This window comes from Liolophura sinensis, chromosome 4 (genome assembly GCF_032854445.1).
Source record: "Liolophura sinensis isolate JHLJ2023 chromosome 4, CUHK_Ljap_v2, whole genome shotgun sequence".
In the NCBI taxonomy this organism is placed as follows: domain Eukaryota; kingdom Metazoa; phylum Mollusca; class Polyplacophora; order Chitonida; family Chitonidae; genus Liolophura; species Liolophura sinensis.
Genome location: NC_088298.1, coordinates 996,784 through 1,022,955, shown reverse-complemented (window position 1 = coordinate 1,022,955; position 26,172 = coordinate 996,784). Strand labels below are relative to the sequence as shown.

The 26,172-nt window shown below is 39.4% G+C and overlaps 1 pseudogene; it reads left to right on the top strand.

Moving 5' to 3' along the window:
- The first annotated feature begins 7,379 nt into the window (after positions 1–7,379).
- LOC135464846 (cardioacceleratory peptide receptor-like) overlaps positions 7,380–26,172 on the top strand; it is a 100,373-nt pseudogene continuing 81,580 nt past the window's right edge.

The window sequence follows — 26,172 nt, the reverse complement described above, 5'->3', positions numbered from 1 at the left end:
CAGTTTAACCGTCCAAAAAAGTAACCAAAACCAGCAGATTTTATTTTACAACAGTTTATTAGGTTTAACAAGAACAGATAACAAGACTTTTACAAATACTAAAGTCCTTAAGTTTAACAAGAAAGGATAGCAGTATCTATACAAATACTAAAGTTGCACGGTGTCAAGTCCAAACGGACGCATATATTCCACAATGCGGAAAACCATACAGGCATAAGTGCACAAATAAGAGGAAAAATCCACAGCATAATTGAGTGTATGACGAAATATACACCAAATTCCACAGACAGGATCCGTGTACTAATAAGCACTGTGTACACAAGAGCACAAATTAAATATACAAGTTCAAACTGAACAAGTGTTCGGTGGAAATATGATATAACAAAGCCAGAGGCTATAAAGACACCAAAGTTCAGCACAAAAGGCCTACTAAAGTTATACAAAAGCGAAAGCATCCAAAACTCTGAATAATTCTCCTTTCTCCCTCCTTTGACCTGCTTTCATACGTCTTATATAGACTGGTGGAGTTTTCTACAATAAGAAAATTCTTGAACACTTGTTGTAAACAAACAGGCCCCGAACTGAGCGTATTCTGGAACATTCTAAGGCAGAGGCAGACAGGAGACCCTGATCTCAGCATATGTAAACAGTGGCAAGCTAAATTTAGAAGCTCGCGGCAGTTGTGCACATAACACTTATCATTATAAAGAAAAAATTTAAACTTATCATTATGAACAAATAATTTGAAAATAGCAAGAAACATTTTCTCCGCCGTGTAACTGTTTTCTCTGTGGCGTAAATGTTTTCTCTGCGGTGGGAAGGTTTTCTCTGCAGTGAAAAGGTTTTCTCCGCGATGCCAACGTATACACCACGGAGAAAACGCTCACGTTTTCTTTAGGACATTCTTATGTTGCATTAGCAATACACCTATAATACCGCCTGTATAAATCGATATAAACGCAACTTACGTTATCTAGCTTCATTTGGCTTTCTGGAAACGCAGCCCTTTCTCGTGCCCACGTGAACAGTTAAACACCCCTCTCCACTACCATCCCCGATAGCTCAGTTGCTAGAGCGTCCGCTTCGGGGGCGGCAGATCAAGGGCCAGTCCTGAGTCGGGTCACACGTAAGACCTTAAAAGAGAAAGTTCCTCGCTTGCCATTCAGCATTAAGGGGATAGTGCAACGACTGCTTGACCCATATTAGTATAATGGCTCGGGTGGAGCGGCTACCTTTCTTTCGGCAAGTCGTCTCAGTGAAGCAACGGTAGATAAAAGAGCGTTGGAAATCCGTTCTGCAACAAGGAGGTATATTATGCGCACTCTAAGGACTCCTTCATCGTCATATGACTGAAAAATTGTTGAGTGAGACAAAAAACCCCAAACTCATACTCACTCATACTCCCGCCCCTTTCCCAGCCCCCCACCCCCAAAGAGATGTATGGACAATGCACGGTGGGTTCAAAAGGCTATTAACGACAGATATACACTCTTGTACTTCGAGATGGCCTGGTCATTGCCTTAGCGAAAAAGGCTGCTCACTGAGTACAGAGTTGACATACGCAATTTCCACTCTCCATTTAGCGTACATTCTGGTGAGCAATCTCCGGAACGCTCTGGTGAGCAGTCTTCTTATAGATGACTTAGACATCTACTAATCATCTACTACTAGACGAGCCTCAGTCTAGTGGTTATAGGCGATTTCTTTCCGTCACAAGGACATGAGGGATGCAGCACAAAACAACACAAAACATAATGTATCACAATGTACAAACATCACGTAATGTACAAATATCACACAATGAACAAACGCCACACAATGAACAAACATCACACAATTTCACAAACATCACCCAATGAACAAATATTACACAATTAACAAACATCACATACTGTATAAACAGCACGATGAACAAACATGACACAATTAAAAAACATGACAGTGAACAAACATCGCGGAATGAACAAACGTCCCACAATGAACAAATGTCCCACAATAAAGAAACAACACACAATGAACAAACGTTACACGATGAACAAACATCACCATGAACAAACGATACACGGTGAACAGACCTCACACAGTGAACAAACGTGACACAATGAGCAAACACCACACAATGAGCAAACACCAGACAGTGAACAATCATTGCACAATGACCAAACATCATACAATGAACACCAGACAATGAAGAAACATCGCATAACGAACAAACATGACACAATGGACAAATATCACACAATGAACAAACATCGCACAATGAAAATCGTCACACAATGAACAAACATCACACAATTAACACAGATCACAAAATGAACAGACATGACACGGTGAACAAATGTCACACAATGAACAGACGTTAAGCAATGAACAAACATCACACAATGAACAAACATCACACATTAAACAAACATCGCATCGTTAAAATATAAAGAAACATCCCACCATGAACAAAGGTAACACCATGAATAGACATCACAATGAACAAAACTCACTTAATGCACAAACATCACAATGAACAAAAGTTACACTTTGTTCAAACACCACACAATGAACAAACATAACACAATGAACAGACGTCACCCAATGAACAAACATCACACATTGAACAATCATCGCATCATTTAAAAAACGTCACAATGTACAAACATCGCCCAATGAACAAACGTCATACAATGAACAAAAGTCACACAACGAACAAACGTTCCACAATGGACAAACATCACATAATTGACTATTACCACAAAATGAACAACCATCAGAAAGTGAACAAACACCACACAATGAACAAACGCGCACACAATGAGCAAACAGACAGTGAACAAACATTACACAGTGAACAAACGTCACACAAATAGCAAACATCTCACATTGAACAAACATCGCATCATGAGAATAAAAAACGTCACACAATGGACAAATATTATAAACATCAAACAATGTACAAACATCACATAGTGAACAAACGTCACACAGTGAACAGACATCACACACTGAACACTCATCGCATACTGAACAAACATTACACTATGTACATATAATGTACAAACGTCTCACAATGGATAGATACCACACAATGACCAAGCATAACACATTCAACAAATGTCACACAATGGACAAACGTCACCCAGTAAACTAACACCTTACAATGAACAAACATCACAAAATTTTACAAACCAAGAAAAAACAGTAAATGTCTCGTTTTCCACCATACAGGAGATAGGACACATATGAGCAAATAGTAACCAAGTAAACATATGAACATATATCACAGATAGCAGAAATTAACAAACATGATTCATCTCAATCAGCATCACACAATTTTGTAAATATCACATTTATCAGAAAATTCACACAATGAACAAACGTTACACAATGAACAAACAGCGAAACATAAGAATACACATCAACAGCACATGAGTAAAGTTCGCCGTTCTGATAAAAAATTACAGATATAAGCAAATCTTATACTTATAGCCCAAAATAAGATGAAATTGACAGAGGGAACCATTCAGAAATAGACATTCGGATACCAGCCGTCCATCTAAATGGGCTTTCCGGTTCAATAAGAGTTCACACGGTCCATTTGTTCTATGTTGGTGTCATTCCACCGATTTTAACACAAGTTCATTCTCGAGTCGACTTGGTCAGCGCAATCTTCCAATATATTACTCAGATGACTATTATCTACGCCTCCACACGGCCCCTTGTGGACTCGGGTTACACGAGATATTATCCGGTGTCATCTTCTCTGATCAGACTGTGGATTATTCACGTATTAAACAGATTCGCCAGAAGCAATCTTGTTGTTTTCCAGTCATCTCCCTCCTGCGGCTTTTTATAATAACCAGTTGACAGGTTAGATGGTAGAGCTACTAAACAGTGATAATTCTTCCATTACACGACATGGATACACTCGACGTCGTGGTAAGATCTAATGACAGGCACTTAAGTGGGATGTGTAGTAGCCGCCATTGTTTCAGAACAGGCCGGTGTAATCCGCTAAAGAGCGCGCTGTCAACAAAAAAGGCTTTCATATCGCAGTTGAAATTTAACAATGGAAACAGCATACGTTACAGCTTTTCTTTCCGCAAAAGTAATTCATTTTGAGGCGACTTCCACAAAGGAGCCGGGATGTTACTTAAAAGTGCATTCACTAATTACGTTACGTGAACGTTCCACTCGTACCTTGCGTGAACGTTCACTCTTAACTATAGATATAGGGTCACAACAACAGCGTTCACAATGTTTGATATGTACAACCGTCAGATTTGTATTCGCAAAAATGGAGATCCTGGAGTGAAATATAATTAAAGACGTGCAGCATAGAGAGTAAAACCAGAGCTGCGACGACACTGTGATAGACGTACAGCATAGAGAGTAAAACTAGAGCTGCGACGACACTGTGATAGACGTACAGCATAGAGAGTAAAACCAGAGCAGGGATGACAGTGTGATAAACGCACAACACAGAGAGTAAAACCAGAGTAGCGATGACAGTGTGATAGACGTACAGCACAGAGTAAAACCACAGTAGTGATGACAGTGTGATAGACGTACAGCATAGAGAGTAAAACCAGAGCAGCGACGACACTGTGATAGATGCACAGCATAGAGAGTAAAAACAGAGTAGCGATGACAGTGTGATAGACGCACGTTATAGAGAATAAAAACAGAGTAGCGATGACAGTGTGATAGATGTACAACATAGAGAGTAAAACCAGAGTAGCGAAGACACTGTGATAGACGTACAGCATAGAGAGTAAAACCAGAGCAGCGACGACAGCATGCATAGCTGGCAAATGGTAATCGGTGAAATATGGCTACAGCACAGAAACCGTACTGTTTATAACGCATGTTCTTAAACTGTAAACCAAAAGGAAACCATTGAACATTGAAGCCTATTGTTCCAATGTGAAAAGGTTAAAATATTTTTGTCCTCTTTCGAAAGGTGGCTAAGGCAAGAATTCAAGTTTACGTGCAACTTTAATAATGTTCCAGTATTTCTAGGTACAGCCAACGAAAAACCATAATAAACGCTCTACTTATACATGTACTAGCCAAAAAATGGATTTTTGAGTAAAGAAAAACTAAAGACAATTACATTAAAAAATATCTTTAATAAATAGTTGAATGCTTGAGAATGAAAGAGTATATTGCCAAAATGACGGGAATGGAAAATGAATTCAGAGACTAATGGAGTAGGTGCTACACGGTATTCAAAGACCAAAGGAGTAGGTGCTACACGGTATTCAAAGAAGAACAAATTGTATAACAATTACGAGTGGAAATGAGGGTGAAAGAATGGTTGTTTCATATAGATGTTAGTTTTCCGATTGGTGAAAAAAGTGTAAACTATGACAATCAGCAGAGCGGTTGCATATTTATAATTTTTCGATTTTGGATCAGGCGATTTGTTGCCTGACTCTGAGGTCACTGGTTCGAAACCCACAGTGGTCTCAGCCAAATTTCAGCACTAAAATCTATCCCGTATTCAGAACATGTAATCCCTATTAAGGATAATACTGTTTTTAGAAACTTCTCTTTCGTGTATGTCGTCACTAAGTATCTGGAAAACTTATCAAATAAGGTGGCATACTTTAATACAGCTTTACCCATGACGAATTACGCCTTGAATCAGGATGACTAAATCAGTCAATCAGTAAAATACACTATGTTTAGAGTAAGCTGTTATATGTCAACGGGGGAATTCGCTGGACCATCGGTATAATACATTGTCCTCGAAGCAAAATCGTGCTTAAAACTCATTATACGACCGAACTAGGCACCCTCGATTTAAGGGGAAAGAAAATGGACTGTTATTATATTGTTCACGTGTTTAATAATTGTTGAAAAACTTAAGTGTTTCAAAGTGCTCAAATTATGCATCAAGTCACCAAAGGGAGTATGAAAAACTTGATATTTACACAGATTGCTACTGGGTATAGAGAAAGCATTCTTACCTCTATAACGTTTATTAGCGTTAATGAATAAGGTTGCTTGTGAAGGCTGGTACACCCTAAATACGGATGAAATACGCTGAATAATAGACCTGCCTGAATATTAGGCTAAGTGGCTTGTGTTTGCAGAGATGAATAAACAGCACTCGTAGCTTTCAAATTGATTTTTGCCGTCGGAAAAACATTTGAACTGTCCTGGACTTGAAGGTGCCTAATGACTTATAATCCTTTAATGATCATTAGTGAAGGATGCTTTTTGCCCTTTTGCAACATTTGCATTTAGGGAAAGGTGACATTACTAAAAAAAGGCATGAACGTTTGCTTAGATCTTTTATAGTACGACATGCTTTGCCCCTTTCTTTCCTCTAGGGTATGCCTCGTGCTACAATAGGCCAGAGATGTTGTATTGTTTCTCATACAAAGAAATACATGCTGTAGCCCGTAGCTTTATGCACGAGTCTTTGAACGATTGGTCGCTGACAGCAGTGCGACTCAGCTCGTACATTTATCCACGGATTTCCACATGACTGCCTCTGCCATAGACTCCACTGACGGCTGACTCCAGATCAAGCCGCCTGAGCTCAGATGTATTATCGGGCAAATCAGCTTTCTCTGGTATAAAAGCGTTTCTGTAGCCTACAGTCTGGATTTGCAAGGTTGTCCAAGGCAGTCGCCGGACCGATCAGTTAGTCTATTCCGGAAGTGATTTAAGCCAGTGTTATGAAGAAAACAGACAGAAATTAATGGATTCAATTAAAAAAAACTTTTTGAATGATTAATGTCTTACGTTTGCAGAAACTGTAATTCTTGAAAGCTAGGTAGCTGCTCTCCGGAATTTTCCTAGGGTCGGATTTCTGTCCAGTGTTCAGAAATGTCGAAGTGTTTCACATAACCTGTGTACCAGTTCAGTTCGTCAAATTTTCTGGCCTGAAGCGATTTTATTTTAACAGGCACTCTTACTTGAAAAATAGTATCGACAAATATCTTTTGAAGGTACTTTTCCTCTGGATTACGTGTGTGCCATAGGCTCGCTTCCGCCTGGAAGAGGAGATACGCGCTCAGAGCCGATTTCTCTATCAACCAATAAAATCCAGAGTTTCTCTTGGGCCGTAGGGCGACCTCAGCGATGTCAGCTACACCGTGTATTCACCGTGCCTGGTGGAAAGCCATGAGTTTGTCCGTCATGGTCTTGCGATGGTTTGCCAAAACGAAAGCCGTGTTTGCGACCCCAGCTTCTTAACTGTCTCAGCAATTGGTGTTTCACAAGTTCCTCTGGCTTATATTAGCATTATAGGGGCTCACACATTTTTCCTCAAAATACAGTAATTTTGTACGGATTTGCCGCGCTTTCCATTAAGCTTAAATCAGCAGTGAAAAATAAGACTTAACCCAGAAAGTGGAAATCCTCTGAGAGCCAGAATGGAAGCGGGCGAAGACGGATTACTGTTTCACCCACCACATACAGTGGCAAATTCCTCACCCTCCCTATTCAACTCCACCTACGACGAGTGTGCAAGCCTGGACAACACCTATTTCTACGAGGTAAGCCCAAAGTTTATTTCTTTCTGTCTTTACTAAGTTTCGTTCATTCCAGTGTTACATATACGTTTCCTTGTAGACATTGTTTTGGTTTTGGACCAATACCAACGTCGTTTTATCGTGTCACAACCTGATTTTTGTGTCTACATGTTTTTATTTTCTGTAAGAAAGAAAAGGTATTTACAGATTATGATTGCTGTTAACATGTATTTGTACCCAGTTCACCAAATCGTATGCGCTCCACAAGACAAGAGCAGTAAGCCATAAACAAACCTACACTAAATGCAGATTTCAGAGGTTGGTGAGCTTCTGTGGGAACACATGTGTCTTCAAATTGCCAAACTTCCAAAGTGTCTCTTCGATATACTGGAAAATGACATTGGCGAAAATCTAGCATTCAGTGTCCTAACCCTACATTAAATACATATAAAGTGTTCATGTTATACACGATTTCTCTTGCTTATTCTGTGCTGTCGAAAACAAGGTAGTCATCAACAAGAATTCAATTGTTTGAATGGCAAAAGACATTTACAGAGTTCATAGTTTATAGGTTTATTAATTAAGACGTTACCTGAAACCGGATCTTTTGTCTTATTACTTTCTTATCTAACTATAAAGGAAGAGATATGTCTGCCTGTACATGTGTATGTTCTTCGATTTTCTCACCAATTATTCAAACTAACGACTTCAAACTTTTGGGATGAGGACGCAAGGACGTGCAGGGTCGAGTATTAGAAACATTGCGTATGCAAATTCGGCAATGGTGACGTCATGTATACTTTCTTTAGCTCTGAAATGAATACAAAATGAAGTAAAGATATTTATGCAATGATAAGAATCATTTTCAACGGGCGCTGCACTCATAATTTAAAACAGAAAAAAACATTTTTAACATCAATACGTTAAATAAGAGAGAGAAATTCCCGCCTATTTCTCTTTTGTTTTAACATTTGCCCCCTCAGGCTATTCGCATATAATGGTCAAGCATTATAGGAAATCTCATTAGAACCTTATTATATATAGTTATTAAAATTGGTTCAACAAAAACGAAATCCAGATGGATGAAAAATATGAGCAAACTGCTACAGGCAGTAAAGTTCTGACTTCTATGTATTCTCGCTAATGACATCTAATGAGGCGTCAACAGGGGTGTGCAAGGTTATCATCGCCAAGCGAGTTTTTCTTCTGTTCTCTTCAATTTTCCAATTTAATTTCAGCGGTGCTAGACAAGTGCTATTGGTGAAGGCAATATATGGACTTTCGTGTGTAAGTCTACTGTGAGGGAATCACAGCCGTATTCTTTTCTCCAATGCCGTGTTCGCAACAGCCGTAGTGAAGTGGTTCGAAGCATTAAATCTCCGTCGCCAGTAAGATAGCTTAGGAAACACTAATGAACTTTTAACTGACCACAAACCCCTTGCCTTCTCTTCTTCCCACCACATACTCTGAGTGTCTGTGTCGACAATACTGTCAAACACAGCCTTCGAGAACAACTAAACCGGGGATGAATCTCCAACGTCCATGCATCAAACTGCTTGGCAACCTGTGACAACGCCACGGCAACCCGGTCGATATATTACATGAATATTGATGTTGGCGTTATGAGAGGCAGGACAAGGTGTTTTGTGAGAAACAGTAGGAGTGTAAACAAAGGTAATGATTTCACCAGATGTCTCCGGAATAAAGGAATTCATCACAATGTCGACATGTTTTGTTTAACCGTCACTTACGGCTGTCTACAATCAAAAATGGTAATCTTAAAAACCAATAGTAATGATGTTCGTAACGAATGAAAATATTCCCGATGAAGGCAATAACTGGCTAACGAAAGTACCTAGTACAAACAAACCATGAAAAATTCAGTAGATAAGTCAACAAAATGTGTTATTAAGAATTTGAACCACTGATAGTTCTTTCATTCAGCATAAAATTAAAAACGACTTTGGTTAAATTCAAATTAAAGCTTTTTACGTAACGTCGTTCTTCAACCATTTTAATTTCGTTGGTCAAAATTAAGATGAGACTGACAGCAATAAAGCATCAAAATCCAACCCAATTATTTCCAGTCAAATACCATTCTGATACCCTAACCACCGTCTAAACAACCACAGAATTTTCAGATGCCATTTGGGGATAGTTTCAATTTCTGAATTATCCTTACGATCAGATCAAAAGCAAGGGTTCGACATATAGCCTGTCTATAGATGCTGTACCTTATGTGACAAATTGCCGTCAAGGTCACAAGTTATTAATGCAGACAACACTGTGTCAAGGATATTCTATCAAATTCCTCCAATTTTTTGTGAGTAAATATGGAGTCTCCAGAATCTATGGTGCTGTGCTTCCTTTAATTGTGTCTACTTTCTCTTAATACAGCGCTAAGAGCTTCTATACATCGTGTTGCCCAGAACACTCCTTAACTATTTCCGGCATCATTGAAAACTCTCCATTAATTCTCTTTTCTATGTATCTCTATATACAGGTTATATAAGTTGTTTGTGTTGAAGGTTTATTGATCTGCAACGTCCATTATTGTTGACTAAATGTGTACGAATGTCTGTTACAACGCCTATATTTACAGTGTAAACTTTCGCTCACGTTATCCCAGTCAACGAAAGTTTTTGATCTCCATAACAGTAAAGAGAGTGCGTCATAAATTAGAACCCAAAAGTACTTTTCGAATCCGTGTTAGATAATTCTGACAAAAGCGTGTGATTTTAAAGACATCAAGATTTCGTAACCAGGAAGAGTCATGTTAGTTCCAAAACGCCGGACGCCTAATAGCCGTCCCTTGTAGGCAACAGTGTTGATCCTCTGGGTCGTTTTCTTAAGTGTCTGCCCCAATGATGGCATTTGCCGAACTCTTTTGATACTCAGTAAATTTCACAGAAAGCATTCATTGTTTTATTGATTAACTGATAACAAGTCTCAGGAGTTTCGAAGACTTTGAAAAGCTTATTGGTGTAACATCCGGGCTCTATGTTTACGCTGTCAACAACGGCAAAACGTCTGATTTCAAAGGCCTTACTATGACAGAGCAACCTGTTATATCTCCTCTTTAACTAGGTTTCATGCCTGGAAAGGTTCAATATTTTGTTAGACTGTAGTCCTAAAAGCTGCAATGAGCCACACACCCGTCTATTTAACAGTCTGGTGGCTCTCAATGACTAATTTACTCAATACGTTGGTGTTTTAGTTTCGTCTTAGCTATATATCTTTTTAATTCTAAGTTACTTGAGACATTGTAATAAGTTAAATCACTTGACCATATTAACCAGGGCGCTTAAACTTACCTTTCGATCAATCAGTCAATCTGTTAATTATTTAAACCATCAACCTACCAATAAATTAGCCAATCAATCAAGCAGGCAATCAGTCGATTGATCGAACCATGTATCTTTCGATCTATCGATCCTTCCATGCGCCCATTCATCCCTCACTCACTCATCCAATCAATCAATATAAAAGACTTCAGCACAGAGAGTAAAACCAGAGCAATGACGACAGTGTGATTGTTGGCAAATGGTCACACGTATTACCGTTAAAATTTGGGTCTATTGTCAGTTTACCTCAGTTTTTGTTTTTAGGTTTTATTCTAACTGTTCATATATATGCAAAAAAAACTATCAGCAGTTCATCTTCGCGAGTTTTAATCGCTGCCTTTGACCAACGTGACCTTCTGTCCGCAAGTAACAAGTGTGAGAGTGGGCGTCACTATAGAGACTATACCCACCCTTCTTTTCTCTCAATGATGCGCACAGTGACGTGAGTCGGTGGCATCTATCTCTCCAACAGTGAAGAGGAAATGTTGTTCCCGCACTCAGCCGACCTTGTTGACATCTTTGCCTGTGTGGATAGTCCAGATCCGAGTGGGGCCTTTCACGGAAGAGTTCCGTTGCTGGACAGCTCCCTCCTTGAGCGGATGTTGGTTGGTCAGACAGTGATGAGGCTCCATTTAGCTGTTGGTTACTCCGAGCGGTAGAGTGCTTAACAAAGCCTCGCAAGCATTCGGCCCATACCATGCACATCCATCACTTCGCCTGTCCAAACATACTGGACATGTGTATTACCATGTACTAGTGATTACAAGCATAGCGCTACTCAAAATATTATACTATACGCCCTGGGCGTAGCATTAGGCCAGGCCCCAGAGACTACTTCTTATGCGACCGCTGGGACTACTTCTAAAGCGTACAGGTAATGTCCCTTTCCCCTTGGTAGTAATCATTTGAATTTTAATGTAATAACTAACTTTTTCGTGGGGCTTACCATTGGAAATTTGAAGCTGGATATTGTTTTAATGGTTGACGGCGTGAAGATGGTGGATAACAACTCTTGCAATGAAGACATACACGGTGTTTAGAATTCACGAACTATCTCCATCTCTATATGGCATTGTTAGCAAGTTCACAGCAACGTTCACAACACACATGGTGTGTTTCTTACATATCGGATGAAATATGAACGAATTTCTCCCCACATGCTAGGTAAAGATGGCTTATCATCAGTTTTGGTACGACAAGCTAATTGTTGGTTAAGGCAGATTCGAGACCCACATTCGTTGTCTGTTGATCTACATATGCTATAAAATTTTAGGTTTTACTTGCAAGTTGAACCAAAGCTTACTTCAGTCGATTATTTTCATTGGAAATCATTAAATTATCGAGGAAAAAGCAGTTTTAAGAATTGCTTCTATTATCAAGTGATCTAGGACTTTCTCTGGTCCACTTGGTTAAAGCACTGTTGGCTCCGCAGCCGCTTAACCTCTGTCCAGTAAGGGCACATGTTCGAATCCAATTCTCTCGTTCGAAGGCACGCAAGATGTCTGTTGAAGGTTGGGTGGTTTACTCAGGGCACCCCGCTTTTCCTTCACCCATTCACATGACACATGACATATATCTATTTATTTATTTGATTGGTGTTTTACGCCGTGCTCAAGAATATTTCACTTATACGACAGCGGTCAGCATTATAGTGAAAGCTAACCGCTGAGAAGCCGGGTAAAGCTCACGACCATCCGTAGGTTGTTGGCAGACCTTCTGAGGTACGGCCTAAGAGAAAGCCAGTATGCAGACGTCGTATAAGTGAATAATTCTTGAGTATAACGTTAAACACAGTACACCGATCAAATAAATAAATTGATTAGGTTTACTCTTAATGTCAGTTAGACTGCTTCACATTCTTTTAGAGTATTCTCTTCTGGAGAGTAAATGGCTAAATAACAGATGTCTGGTCAGTGACAGGATGTGGCACCTATAGCACAGGGATTTCTTGTACAAAGCGATCGCAGCCAAATTGACTGTAACGTCCATGGCAACATATGTTGTTAACACATGTCGTCGTGGTAGTTACAATCAACTTAGACTCCGGTCGCTTTTTCAAACCATCCACTATGCTGTTTTTAGATCAATGAACTCGTGAACCAGATTGGCGATTTGAGGAAAAGCGCTGCTTGGAATATGATCTGAGGCCAGATAGACGTCTCCTTGTATTTCACCCCACGGGAAGCGACAATGTTATCTTGTGTATGTCTTATCCCTTTTTTCACAGAAAATACCCAGGTGAGACCAAGTGATTCATCAATACATCTGTCCGTCCCCAAAGCGCTTCTCTCTTGTGTGTTTCTGGCTTTATTTCCTATTTGTATAATTTCTTACATACCTTTGTCTTTGGGAGCTAGTGTTAAACGTTGTTTAGGAAAATGGATCTTGCGATTATCGACTTGGAACGCCCTTTACTGGCTACTAATGGTATACGAATGTCGGACATAACGCTTATACTTATGACCCTCTGGCCCTCATCTCCGTTAAACAACCACCGATGGTGCAATCGAGCAGTGCTTAGGTGCTTTTGCGCGTTCATTTCAAGGTGAAAGCCCCTTTGATCTCGATTATAAAAGCTGTGTATGTCAGAGAAATGACACGTTCGAAGATAATCGGTAATTCCGCTCATCCGTGCAAAGTGGAATTTCATTACAACAGGTAGAATTCGACCGAAGAATGATAATTCCCTTGACAAGAAAACGATGTGGAAAAAGATGAAGTGGCCATAACAATACGAAAAACAACCCAACACTCCAACGGTTCCAAGTACACAGACACCAGACATGACTCCCAAACAGGCCTCCAACACACGAACGCCAGACATGACACCCAACAGGTTCACAGCACAGGGACACTGGACATGATTCCCAAAAGGCTCCCATGCGGCACACGAACACCAAACATGACTCCCAACAGACTTCAGCACACGGACAATAGATATGAAACCCAAGACGCTCCCAGCACACGGACGACAAACATGACACCCATCACGTTCTCAGCATACGGACACCAGGCATGACACCCAGCAGGCTCCTAGCACACATACGCCAGACATAACCCATGCCGCGCTCGAAATACACTGACACCAGACATGACACCCGTCCCTGCCACAATACACTGACACCAAACAGAAGCCCACAACTTAATCACACTAGACGGACACTACGAACTGACATCCGACCTAGTCTGGCCCCATATATCAGTATTGATATATATAAGCGTCAAGTCCGACATTCCTATACCATTCGTAGTCCGTACAGGGCGTTCCAAGTCGATAATCGCAAGATCCATTTCCACAACAGCGTTTAACACTAACTCCCGAAGACAAAGGTATGTAAGAAATTATACAAATAAGAAATAAAGCCGGTAACACACAAGAGAGAAGCGGTCATCAGTTTTCAATGATGCCGGGCAGACAATGAATATTCCAGGCATGAATTCCATATCAAAGTTCAAATTCGTAGTCCGTGAATGAGTTCCATGTCAAATAACAGCTAAACAAGTATCTCAGTCGCGCTTTAATTGCAACTGTTCATAAAGGCATCATGCTGATGTAATTAGCATGGCTACCTTTACGGCCCCTAGCCCCAGGTTAAGCGGTATTACCAGACGAGCGTTACAGACCCTAACCGATCAGATTATGATTCAAAAGTAAGGGACGATTACGTCTTTCCCGTTAATATGTAAAGATCTCATGCTACAAGAGGCGCCGTCTATGATGTTACACATGACATACAAGATAGACGGTTACACTGGGCAACCAGCGCCATCTATGTTGGTACATACCATGTATGTGATAGATATGTACATAGGGATAACAGCGCCGTCTATTTGGTTGATCACAATGCAGATCGCCAGAGATTCTGAACGCTCTGTCCATACCTGCCAACGAGAGTGTTATACTCATTGTAAACTTTTGAGAGCTTCCTTGATATGTACTGGCGCAGGGAAGCAGCCATACACTGTACAATGGCTTCACGACTGTAGTATAATTCTTTCAGAGAAATATATGTTCAGATCTATGCTCAGTTGTCTGTAAAATCAGTCATTCTCGTTACCAAAATTGTCTTCAATCAGTGATACGTAATAACACAAGCTCTACACATGGGTAAGTCCACATTCCTTTGAAGAAAATGTAATTAGACCACTTTTTCGAATTTTTTACGTTAATCTGCATAAACTCAGTTTCGACGCCAAGAACTCATTGCCTGGGCGACGTCACAATTATTTAAAAAACGACAGTGGCATGCTGGGAAATGGGCGTGGGGACTAATTTGTTTTACAATAGGTACACCAACATGCCGTTAGAAAAAACTCCAGCCTACACCACACTCTAAGCGAACAGAGTACATTGTGTTTAAAAACACAATTTTCTAACATCCAACTTTAAAATCATATTGCCATGAGATCATATACTTCAAGAGGTAAAATAAAATTCATTTATTAAGCTTATATTACACTAAAGGTGTTAACAATTTCAAATATGGCAGTGTTAGAAACAGGGATTACAGTCAAACAGATAGCAGTTTAGGTAACTGGTGTCGACCTACGTCAAAACACGTTAAACCCCACTCAATATCCAGTATGCCTCTGGTTGTTGAATAATTATGACTTCACCCGAGGTAATGGGTTCTCGCCGTCGAAACCGAACTTATGGACTTTAACATTATGAATTTAAAAAAAAATATTCATTTCCCTTGCAATGATATGGACGTTGAACATGTCCATGCCTGGGGCTTATGTTAGGTGTCACTGACTAAAGGCAATTTTGGTAGTAAGTATGACTGATTTTACAGACAGCTGAATCTAGGCCACTCTTTACAAGAAATAGACTATACTGTTCATATTCACGAGCACATCCATCAATGACAATATCAAGACATTCGTGAAAAAGAACCACAGAGTTTTTCTTTATTCGGACAAAGCTGAGTAACAGGCAAGATCCTCGTTAGAGCTTCACATGAATACGGAAAATTTACCGTTGTCTGCATTGTGGAATAAAGCGGTCTTTTTTCTCCCTGTAATGATTTTCCTCACATAATACAGATTTGAAAGTTCGGCAGAGTTAGATGAGATCAAGTATCAATCCATTCGTAGAAACTGTTTGACATCAGAGTTGGGGGAAAAGTGCAAGGGTTTTTTATCTGATAAATTGGAATCTAAGGGGCAGTCTTTCAAAATTTTAACACCATCCGTCAGCTCATAAAGAACACGTAATCAACGTTGAGAATTGCAAGACCAGCAATTTCCCCAGCCACTGTAGGATTGATTAACATTTAAATATCATTTTGGACTGAACTGAAGAACATTTTCACATGTTTTTGAAGACCGAATTGTCTGAATTCTGATCCGTGTTACGTTATCGACGCCTGCTTGTCTGGTTTTGCTTATAATTATCCAGCCATACTTAAATTATTCATGAATGTTATAATCCTCCATTGGTTTTTTGGAAACATCTCAAAGATGAAGAATGGATGAATGATTACGATTTGACGCTTGTTAGGCCCTTATGTAGCCATATTGTGGAGAGACAGACAGGAAGTAACAAGATTCATTAAAGACACAAGAATATATTCGAATAATTTCAAAATGAAGCACTTAACATTTCTTTCAAATAGAAAACAACTAAATAATTTCGTTAAAAATCATTCTCTTTATAAACTACCTTTTGATTTTAAAACGGTTGAAAAAAATTAAGGAGATAAAGGTTTGCGAACTGGAGAAGTTCCTAAATGAAAGAGGTGTCAATTGTGCCTCTGAAAAGTGGTGAGACAGGTGACCGATAAATGAATGTCAACAAAGGTTGTCCAACACTTTTCACATGTCATATGATGTAGTAGGAGTGTTTTTACCTTTACTGACAAAAGAGTACGAACTCTAAACTCTGCTATTGCAACTCATTATCAACTGTCCACGACTTCGAACTTGATCGTATCTATCTGGTTAGGGATATAAAGTTCTCTGGGATTTATCAGCTGTGTATTATGTACCAACCCCTTCATAGTCATTGGCTCTTGGTGGCTGGCTGCAACTGCAAGACCGTTGACTCGTGCGGAAGGGAGTTACCAGCTCTGGCATTTTCAAATGCAGTGAAGTGAGGAGAATTCGGCGATACGCGGTGTTTTCACTCTGGAAGCGTTAGCTTCTTCTACCAATAAACCCGACAGCCGTCATAGAGGTGAAAAAATGTTGATTATGTCGTTAAGCGCTAATTAAATCAAAAACGAATAAATGTGTTATTTATACTTCATTTATAATGTACGCATCCATATTTAATGACAGACGACGAACTGACAGCCGACTCTTGTTAAAAAAACTTTTAAGACTCAACATTTCGGTTTTCAATCTCATGTTTTTCTGCCAAAGCGAAATCGTTTAACGCGTATTTCATGGAAACACGCCGATCGGTAGACATGGTTCTGGAGGCCGTATTTCACCGTGTGACCATTTGCCAGCTATCACACTGGAATCGCTGCTCTTGTTTTACTCTCTATGTTGTATGTCTTTAATTATAAAGTATGACAGCAAGGATTCAAATCTGACAATCCAATCAACCAGTAATACACCGTATTCTATCGATTTAAATTTCCATGAATCACCGTACTGTACCTGTCTCTACTAGATATTGCCCAGTTCATGGTTATAAGTTAAACGCTCATGTACATATAAGAACAAAACAAGACCTCGCCAGCGTCCTTGTATTTTCTCCAAATCCTTAAATTGACCGCTGTCCTACAATCTATCATGTTACATCGATTATTATTGATTCGTCATTGACAAACCTAAAAAGGCTGTGCACAGATAGTGTTTTTTTTTTTTAGTTAAGTAGGGTGTAAAGGTAGAAGAAGTCGTTGGAAAAAATCAGGCTGTTTACACTTATTGAATAACGTGTGGTGTAGCGAAGATAGCAAATATGTATTTATCAGGTCAATAATACTGGGTCAGCCAACCATTTTTTCCTAGATGAAGGGAGATATAGCTCAATATGTCAGCCGTATTACAAAGCTAGAGAGGGGAGAACAAGGATATGAATCAAAAACCGTCACAGCTACGAGGAAGTTCAGTTTTCCACCATTCATCTTGACGTTATTTTTTGTCAACGATGTATTTTTTATACTGAATCACACACGTCTTGCTGACTGTTTTTTTTTTTGGCAAGAATGCCTTTCTGCCACATCTTAATCATATTTGTACTCGGTATTTTTCACAGACCTATTCAATCGTATGATGCTGTATCAAAAAAACAAAGATCAGTCACTTGAGATGATCGATTAGGTTACAGCGTCTGTCTCTAAGCGAGTTCGATTCCCATTCAGGGCAGGTATAAGATTTGAAATGTTGTCACTCTCATCTTTCCGTACCCATGGCGTCCTGTGAAAAGAGATACGAGAATTAACGGTTATCCTAGTGTAAGCATATGTACACAATTAATATGTGGAGTGATCTTGGCGCACTACGTTCATACTAATAGAACTTCAACAGTGAGGTCACGCGTTCGAACCCGGTTTTTGCCGATTGGGCTGCGGTTCTTTGGCCAGCATTATGGTGGGAGGAAATCAAACAGAGCCCTGAGGAGACCCACGACCATCGCAGGTTATTAACAGCAATTAAATATAATATATAAATGAAGGTGGTGAAAAGTGACAAAAGATGTTGACAATTTACAGGATTAACATATGTAGTCCAGCATATTCCTCGACAAATTTTAGACAATGTAGCAGGAAAAAATCGTCATTGTTGCTGTTCCAGTTCTCACTACTTTAATACCTTTATTTAATTTTGAAAAAGTATAGAAACAACATAAAAATAATGGGAATAATTCTTGGAAACGACATAAACATCATGGGAAAAATTCTTGGAAACGACATAAACATAATGGGAATAATTCTTGGAAACGACATAAACATAATGGGAATAATTCTTGGAAACGACATAAACATAATGGGAATAATTCTTGAAACTGACATGAACATAATGGAAATAATTCTTGGAAACGACATAAACATAATGGGAATAATTCTTGAAAACGACATAAACATAATGGGAATAATTCTTGAAAACGACATAAACATAATGGGAATAATTCTTGAAAACGACATAAACATAATGGGAATAATTCTTGAAAACGACATAAACATAATGGGAATAATTCTTGGAAACGACATAAACATAATGGGAATAATTCTTGGAAACGACATAAGCATAATGGGAATAATTCTTGAAACTGACATGAACATAATGGAAATAATTCTTGGAAACGACATAAACATAATGGGAATAATTCTTGAAAACGACATAAACATAATGGGAATAATTCTTGAAAACGACATAAACATAATGGGAATAACTCTTGAAAACGACATAAACATAATGGGAACAATTCTTGAAAACGACATGAACATAATGGAAATAATTCTTGGAAACGACATAAACATAATGGGAATAATTCTTGAAAATGACATGAACATAATGGAAATAATTCTTGGAAACGACATAAACATAATGGGAATAATTCTTGAAAATGACATACATCCATTAAGTACTGGATACCAAAAATATTTTGTCCGAGGAGATACTTTACTATTTTTTATGATAAATTGACTACTGACAAGATCTAATTTTCAACAAAAGGTTATGTGTCAGTTGGTTTCTTAGAAAAATTATGGCAATCGGAAGTTTGCATATACAGCTAGCGTACGAAAACATCGAACATGGGCCATTTCACCAGGCTATAATAGCCACTATTATGTACTGATTCCCACTTTGCACAACGGCTGTCTGTTCTCGGGACATCTACGTCGGCTAATTATGTGGCTTAAACAGAACAAGGGTACTGTATCAAGGAAGAGGAAACCTCCTAGCCATTTGTCCGTTTGTCCGTTCTATTCATGGTAAAAATCATGATGGCTACCGTTAAAAAACTTTCATCTTTCCTCGAAACGTATTAATTCTTGAGCGATGATCCATCAGTGACATGCTTTTGCGCTGAATGGCTGTATAATAACAGAACCCGTGGCTTCGCATGAACGTAAACAATTTCCGTGGTCAGAAAATTCACATGCCACGGTCGTTTTCTTGTCGATTGGCCTCGAATGATTAAAATTTGATACCCGAAATGAGACAGGATGAGATATCAAATATCAGCTCTGAGGATAAACAAACAGAAAGTTGGAGAGTGTAAGCGTTTGTGTGAAACAGTAAAAGACGTGGCGAGACAATAGGACGGGATATGATTGATTAACATACCAGATTAGTGCAGAGATGAACAGAGAAATCATGTTTTTCAAATACTATCAAAGTTTGAATGATCGAAAATCGGATATACATCATCTGCTTCTCTCCCGATTGTTGCCGATTGATTAAAACGTATCACGTGACCTAACTGAACTCATTTTAAGATGAATGTCTTTTATTTTCAAACAGCCCAGATACAACTATCCTTGTTAGCATGCGATATAAAAATGGCTATTTTATGTGTTATTTCACCGATTGTGAAAGCAGATGTCGTAATGGTAAAGGCATGACCATGACCTTATGAATGAGAATTCCAATGTTAAATAAACAAACAAAGTAAAATGCTACAATAGGGGTTATAAACTATTTCGACCTTTGAAAGCAAAAACGTCCAATGGCTAATACGAACCTCAAGACGGGCGCGATACGTAGTAATATGGAATTAATAGCTCTCACGTTCAGAAGGTTGTAACGGCTTCAAGAGAATCTACAAAGAATATGCATAAATATGTGTGTCGTATCAGGAAAGGAAAGCAAAATCAAGGAATGTACTTGCCGAAACTCATAACAAAGTAAATGAAAAGAAATCCATAATCAATTTTTGAAGGATACACAATTATATGACGTGGAGCATGATAGATGGGGTAATATTACAGGGACGTGTCGCACAACTGAAAACAATGGCATACCCTATTGCTTCCAAAATTTGGGACACCTTGTCTGCTCATTGTAGCTAATATATATGTAATTCTAGCAGGAATATTGAGTTTATTTTTTCTCACTTAGTTAGACCATGGAGTGAACAACATTTTCCAAAACGCTAGTAAAGAAATGTAATATTCTACTTTTAACACTGCTAATATCTGTCCCAAATTTTGGAAGAATTAGGGTAAGTTTAATAAAAATTGGTGTCATGCAAAATGATTACTGAGACGCTGTGCACAAAATTTCACAACGATTAGGCAAATATCTTCGTAAATGTCAATCATTGTTTTTGGTGGTGGGGGGGGGACTTATTTTTGATGCACTGTTTATATTTCTCAGTTCAATGGAAGACCAGCCTTACTGCGTGAATGGACTGATGAGTCTAAATAAAGTTTGTTATTATGTTTAATGCATGGGAAAATTCATTTTCCTTTAACGTTACATAATAAATGGACATGTGCTGTTCATTATTTGGTGACAGGTATTGAAAAAGAAAAAGGCCTGTAAACATTTTATTAATTAACCCCAACTCTCCCAGTCGTTTTTGATTTTTTTTTTTTTTTGATTGGTGTTTTACGCCGTACTCAAGAATATTTCACTTATACGACGGCGACCAGCATTATGGTGGGTGGAAACCGGGCAGAGCCCGGGGGAAACCCACGACCATCCGCAGGTTGCTGGCAGACCTTCCCACGTACGGCCGGAGAGGAAGGCAGCATGAGCTGGTCTTGAACCCAGTCGTTTTTGTGCAGAGCAAGTTTTCAAACTGCCCGCCCCGCCCCCACAAATTCTTTATTAGGTGAGAGAAGAAAAATGAAGTCTACTCGGCACTCTTTCTCTGTCGCTCCACAGTTAATTAGTTGGCCATTCTCAGACAAATTCATCAAGAGTCTCTTCAGGATTTATGGAAGCGAAGCACACAATCCTGAAGTAATTACACAACTTGCTCTATAACGGTACGCCCAGATGGAATTCCTGATTTGGACTTACCGCCACGTGGCCAGTATTTCAGTCATGACCCTGTAAACCTTTGTCATTTCGTGTATGGTGGCTCCTTTCTTAATTTCTCAAACGTACCAACATCCAATCCGTGGAAACTGATAATGTCTTTTTTTTTAAGAAACTGCCGATAAGAATTGATTGAAGTCAACATAAAATGTGTTCAAAAAGAAAAGAAGATGTCCGATGTCAGATACGCATCTTTGAATCAGTTGAAACATTGATAATTATACTTGAAGTTTATTACCACTGTTTTAATTTTGATTCATTTTCATCGCTTTCATTGCAGTAAAATGCTTCCATCAGACAGCAAATTATGTTCTGCAGAACGAGTTTTTCTGGTATCATTGAAAACTATTGATTCCGCCCTAGTTTCTTACTTGATATTCTTTCTCCGTGCTTTGTTGGTTGGGTTTGAACATTGTTTCAGGAAATCGTTCTTGCCATTATTCATCTGGAACGTCCAGCATGCATGACCATTGGTACAAATATACGAATGTTTTTTTTTTTCGACGCCTGTAGTCTCTGTATAGACCTTTCCAAACTTTCTATCAAGAACACGCAAATGACCAATCATAAGCAGTATTTTTGCATATGTCAATCGGATGCCCCACCCACTGGTTACAAATGTTCAATCTTTCTGCGACGTCAAGACGTCACAATAGCTTTCACCGGGAATAGAATGAAAAGTAACGTTGTTTCGAGAAGGGATGGTGGGACATCGGATGCGTTGGATCCATCCATGGTAGCCTGAAACGTCAGATCGGGGATCAGGACCTTGTTTAGTGGTTAAATGCACGTGTTTTAATCGCAGGGAAATACGAGGCACGGGCTGTGTATAAAAACCCAACCTTGGCCGAGGGATTTATATATTTCCCCGCTCCTCATGTTGCAGAGGCCTTGGTGACGAAAAGCAATTGGCGACATTTATGTGTCCGTCTGTGTACTGTACCGTTCGATGAAGACATTTTGTCGTCACCAATATGGTGTGCATTTCTGGACGTTAGATGTGAGAAAATTCGCAGGAAAGTAGCTTGCTTGTCGGTGGTTTCTTTTTCCTCCACTCATGAAACTGACCGCTGTCGTATAAAATGTAAAAGTGTAAAATTCATTAGTATGCTTTTCAACGCATACAATGGAACAACAATCATCAGCTTCATTAATAAAATTAGTACCACAGTTACTATAGATCGAAAGGATTGTCAGCTGCCGGAAATACATAGTCAGTATATCCATTTCAGTGTTGGACATAGTGAGTGCCGAGCACCAAATTTTTTCCAAATCTGTTACCCATTCCATATCATTGTTCTAACATACAAGCACGGAGCCACATCCGTCACGCATTTCTTATCACTGTTCGAATATAAGAGTCCACGGTATCGCTGTGCGGGATTGTCCGCGGCGCAAAATCTGTTACGCATTCCATATCTCTGTTCGAACATACGGGTCCACCGCACCAAGTCTGTTACGCATTCCATATCATTGTTCGAACATACGTATCCACGGCACCAAGTCTGTTACGCATTCCATATTACTGTTCGAACATACGGGTCCACGGCACCAAGTTTGTTACGCATTCCATATCACTGTTCGAACATACGGGTCCACGGCACCAAGTCTGTTACGCATTCCATATCACCATTTGAACCTATGAGACAACTGCGTAACGTAATCGTAACGTAATCCATTCTAGTGTTCAGACAACTGTTCATGGCACCAAATCCTGCTTGGAATTCAAAAATCTATTTGTTTAACAGTGCAAAAATTCAAATTCCCTGACAGGGAATAGGGGAGTTTTGAGTTGGAACTCTTTTGTCATCAAAGGTGAAAACAGTCCTATTGTGCCATGTGAATTGTGAAAAATGTTAGGCAGCCTTGTTGAAATTGATTTACTGTCTCACCCTTTTCCAGAGGCACAAATGACACCTCTTTCCTCTAGGAATTTCTCCATTTCATAAAAGTGGAGATTCTCAATTTTGTCTTTCATTCGTGTACACTAAATTACTTTTTTGACACTTCTAACAGACGCGCATGTTATAGTGAATGGGACCAAAAATAGTTGCGTGACATATCTGACAGGTCACATGATACAATTGGACTTTTTCTACCTTCCACGATAAAAGAGTTCGAGCCTGGAATACAAAAAGCTATTTGTTTGACAGTGCAAAATTCCAATCCCTGAATATCTATCCCGGTCATAAAGTAGCTAATTATACAGTAATGCATGCTAGCTGCGTTTATGTAAGACGATCGGTTTCGTCTTTAGTCGGTCAGCTATATTTAAAGGTTTTTACTGCCTCTTTTCAGGTGTTATAAGCACTTTGAGCTCGTATATCTTAGACTGACGAGAAAGCTAGCTTGCATCCTGCTATCATCATTGCACATGCATAGCAGTCACGGCATTTGTGTTTTTTACGCATTCAACGGGAATGACTATAGGGGTTTACTGAAACAGGAGGTTTACTGAAACAGAAGGCTAACTGTAATTTGCTGATTGTAATTTGAAATAGGATACGATCGATATTTCCGCTTACTTAACCTTTGCTCTACAATCATCGATCCGACCAAAAAACAATACGTGCTGGGATATAAGTTGTTCGCTGAAGACCATTTATATTCATGCCGCTCCAATGTCTCGGACTGTGAATTTTCAGGCCTGCGATTTTTGCAGGTGACAAATGACGCTGCAAGACTATGAACACTGGCCCTGCGTATATGGTTGTGACGTTTGGTGACATCGGAATTCATATTGATCGGGAACATCCATTAATAATTACAGCTGGATAGACGAATTTCGACATTGTAGTCCGGTGGATATGTACTGAGTGATAGGGCATTCCGTTTGATGCTTTACGTGTGGTGTTTGAAGATAGGTGTAAAGCAGTTACTTCTTTCGGCTTGACCATGGTTTCTTTGATGATGGAGATGGCAGGGGGGGGGGGGAATATTTTCCTAAGAGGGCTCTGATCAGCCGACAAATCCCGCGTCAAATGTCTGGTTGTCGCTCGTGTCTTGACCATTTACCATTGTGTTTATCCATTATAAATAAGAGTCTGGCTTGTGACATGAGCTGAAGATTTAATGTGGATGCCTGAGACTGATGGCCTGAGCCCGTGGGTCATCGAACGTGGGAACGACCACTGAGTTGGGCGGAGGATCACGAAAGTGTGAATGTTTCAAGGTGAGTCATGTGGCACGTGGCTAAAACAGCTTCTGTTCTTGTGGGGGCCGTGGCTTAGGTTGACCAATTAAAATCTGCGTGATCAACAGAAAACGCCGTCATCTTGGCTATCATGTCAGTCGCGGACAATTGGCGTGCAAAATCAAAGCGACGAACGGACATGACAACAGACAATGGTATCCACTCTGAAATTAGCATCTCTGTGAGGTGTACGACGTCTGTTTGATCTACACTGCCCAAGGGAAAATAAGGCATCGATAAAGTTTCGAGGAGAAAGCAAAAGGAAAAGCTCCGAGGCACGAGATTCCTGCCTGATTCCTTTGACTGCTTCGTCAATCACCCAGGCCATTTCAGTAGTATTATCAATATCAGTACCCATCGGACGTTTCGTACCTATTGTGTATACATGCAAACAGACTTCTTCCGATCACAACAATTTGATGAGTGTAGCACACGCTGACCTTCATGGAATATCAGGCATTTAGACTGCCTCACTGACTTTGTGGTGCATATGGATTGATGCCTGAATCACACTAACATTTTACATAATTTTGTTAGCTGGCGAAATGCTATAGTTCATCGCAACAGTTTTTATTAATTTTTTTTATTACATTTTAAATTTCAGTACAGGTCCAGTTGTTAAACGTCCAAAACTTTCCAATTCTGACCCATTTTGATTCGTCTAAAAACACACTGTCGCCGGTACTTTGGTTTTACTCTCTATGCTGCACGCCTTTAAATATGTTGTATTCCTGCATAAACCAGGACGTTTCTGGTGAACTAAGCATCCACGATGCGTGGTCCCTTTGCATAGTTTTAATGTGATTGTATGTTAAATGGGATGACAACACAGCATTTTGAGTAATTCTAGACCAGTGACGTCTAATAAATTGCAATTAATATCACTGAATTTTTTTCATCATTCTGCTGAAGCCATGTTGCTAGGGGACTACTATTTATGCATTTATATGAACAGTTGAAATAAAACCCTGACTTAGGTAAATTGACAAGAGACTGTATTTCACCGGCTACGTATGACCATGTGCCAACTATCACACTGTCGTCGCTGCTCTGGGTTTACTCTCTATGCTGTTCGGCTTTAAATATATTAAAATAACTTTAGTTAGATGTCTTAATTTCTCTCCTGATAAGAAAAAACAGCTGCGTACCTTAAGCTTTAAAAACTAATTTAATGACTTTTTTGGAACATTTGAATCTTTACAGTGGAGCT